At 44.3% G+C, this 2,686-nt stretch overlaps 1 pseudogene; it reads left to right on the top strand.

The window, feature by feature from the left end:
- The first annotated feature begins 704 nt into the window (after window positions 1-704).
- On the top strand, window positions 705-1,190 carry LOC150040001 (putative RNA-binding protein EIF1AD pseudogene; annotated as a pseudogene).
- Window positions 1,191-2,686: the final 1,496 nt, after the last annotated feature.

Here is a 2,686-nt window from a genome sequence, read left to right on the forward strand (position 1 = left end):
TGGCACTCACCCTGATGCTCCTGCTCCAGGATGGGCTTCTCCCTCCACCTGGCCCTGGAGGCTCATGCTGATTCCTCCAGGCACTAACATGTTCCTACACTTCTGCTTCTGGCTCTCCTTAAGACCCACCCTACAAAGTATTATAAATTGGGCAGTTTGAGCATCCTTCAGTTCAGAGAGCTGTGGCTCTTGGAGCTCCCGCAGTCTCCTCACTAGTGGCATTTTCTGTGCTAGCCTACCAGCAGCCAGCATTCTGTGGAAGCATGAAAGGCTCCTATGCTGCTAGGATTTCCCTTTGATGGACCTAACACCAGCAAGGATTAGAGGGACAGACAAAGGGAAGGAAGGGTGACCGGAGAGCTCCGGAAATTCAGTTCTTTTCTGTGTTCAACAAGGAATGCTACTGTGTTCGCAGAAACTGGAAACACGGGACACTTGGTTTCAAGCCAATGCTACCTTCCCAATCTTTGGCAGGTGCCATCTTTGTGTCTGCATTTGGCTCAGCCTGGAAGCACATCATGCACGAATCTTTCCCAGGGGCAGCCAACCAGACGGTGCCTGGGGGACCTAAGGGCCGAAGTCACTCCTCAGTAGAAGGCTGCTCATCTTCAAAGCACTCCTGACTTCTGAGTGTGCCATCCAAAGACATTGTGAAGAGAACTTGGCAGTTTCTGCTTCACTCACTACTCAGGACAGGACTCAGCATGTCCAAGGTCACCAAGAGGAAGCATGTGGTGAAGGAGGTGCTGGAGGAACACATGTACCCTCTGACAAGCAGCAGATTGTGAGGGTACTCAGGACCTCAGGAAACAATCTACTTGAAGTGGAGACAGCACAGGGGCAGCGCTTCCTGGTGAGCATGCCTTCCAAGTACCGAAAGAACATCTGGATCAAGAGAGGAGACTTTCTCATTGTTGACTCCATTGAAGAGGGACAGAAAGTGAAGGCTGAGATCACCTTTGTGCTCTGCAAGGACAATGTGCACTCTCTGCAGAAGGAACTGCTCTGGCCTGCAGTGTTCTCTGAAGTGGCTGAGAAACAGAACAACAAGAACAGGCAGCCTCAGCTAGAGCTCCCAGCTGAGCCACAGACCTAAAGAGAAGAGTCTGGCTCTGAGGATGATCCTGACCTCTTCATTTAACACCTACTGCATACAGTACCATGAAAGTGAAGAGGAAGAGGCAGGCTGAGAGCCAGGGACCCACTTCTCCCCTTGCTCAGGGATTAGTCCCTGGTTCCTCTGGGCTTGGACATTCCTAGTGTACCCTGCAGATGTTCTACCCTGGATGGGGACAAGGCAGGATCCCCCTTTGAACTGACTTTCTGACCTAAGATAATGAAACCCCTGGTGGGCAATGACTTATACTGGTATCTGGGCAAATCTCTGTGTGGAAATGAACAAACAACACAATCAGCCTCTTATGGAGGCCTTAGGAGCCAGTGGGCAGACTGGGGAGAAAACAGGGATGGACTGGTCTTCAGGTAATTTATTCAGAGTCTCATTAGGCAGTTAGAAAGTGCCAGGCTTAGCCTGTGGCTCACACCTGAAATCCTAGCTACTCAGGAGGATGAGATTTGAGGATTGTGGTTAAAGGCCCACCCAGGTAGAAAAAGCCCATGACAGGATTGTATCTCATTTGGGAAAGAAAAGACATGTGCTGTTGGATTTTGCCTGTTATCCTAGCTACTTGGGGCTGAGATTTCGTTCAAATCAGCTAAGTCAGGGTAGTGAGATTCTTATCTCCAGTTAAACACCAAAAATTTATGATTCTATAGACATGTTTTATTATATACATTAAAATGTATCTATTTTAATTATGTTTTCAAAAAACTAAGTGCCAGTGATTATATATGGAGATTCCCTTTTTCAATACTTGTTTGTCAACAAGTCTTTGAAATAGGATGAAAAGTCAACATTAATAAATTCTTGAAATAAAAGAAACAGAAAAAAATTCATTTTCCTATCCTAAGTAACAATTATATTATGAAAGAGAAAGGAATGAGCCTGGGCCAGTGGCTCATGCATGTAATCTTAGCTACTCAGTAGGCTGAGATCTGAAGTTCATGGTTCAAATCCAGCCTGGGCAGAAAAGGACCTGGTGCTATCAGGGATAGCACCAAGGCCCAGTTCAATCCCCTGACTCACTAAAAAAAATCAGAAAAAAAGAATAATTCTTTTTATTAGGCTGAGTAAGTTTTACTTTCATAGTAGAAAATACATGTTTTAATTAAACATGTCATTTTTATATATTCATTGATAGTTGGTCTTGTATTTTACCATTTTATGATAATAAAGTGTTTTGTAAATAACATTCATGAATTAGGGATTATAATTGGGTATTACTCTCATTTCTTTTTACAGTTGCAGCCATTGAATAGAGAGCCTTAGATTTATTAGACAAGTGCTGTACTGCTTGATCCATTTTCTAGTCCTTTGCTTTCACTTTGTTGGTCACATTGTCTCTCACTTTTCCTAGGCTGTCCTGAAGTCCCTATCTTTCTCTCTTTGTCCTCAGTAGTTAAGATGTCTGGTTAACCAAACTACCTGCAAAGGGGAGTGAATTTTCTTTCTGCTCTTGGATTCTCACTCCTTTTGTGTTACTGTAACAGAATTCCCAAGACCCACTTATCAACTGAGGGACATCTGGGTTGGATCAATGTCTTTGCTATGGTAAATACTGCTACA

The sequence above is a fragment of the Megascapheus bottae genome, unplaced genomic scaffold (assembly GCF_031878675.1).
Source record: "Megascapheus bottae isolate mThoBot1 unplaced genomic scaffold, mThoBot2.hap1 HAP1_SCAFFOLD_191, whole genome shotgun sequence".
In the NCBI taxonomy this organism is placed as follows: domain Eukaryota; kingdom Metazoa; phylum Chordata; class Mammalia; order Rodentia; family Geomyidae; genus Megascapheus; species Megascapheus bottae.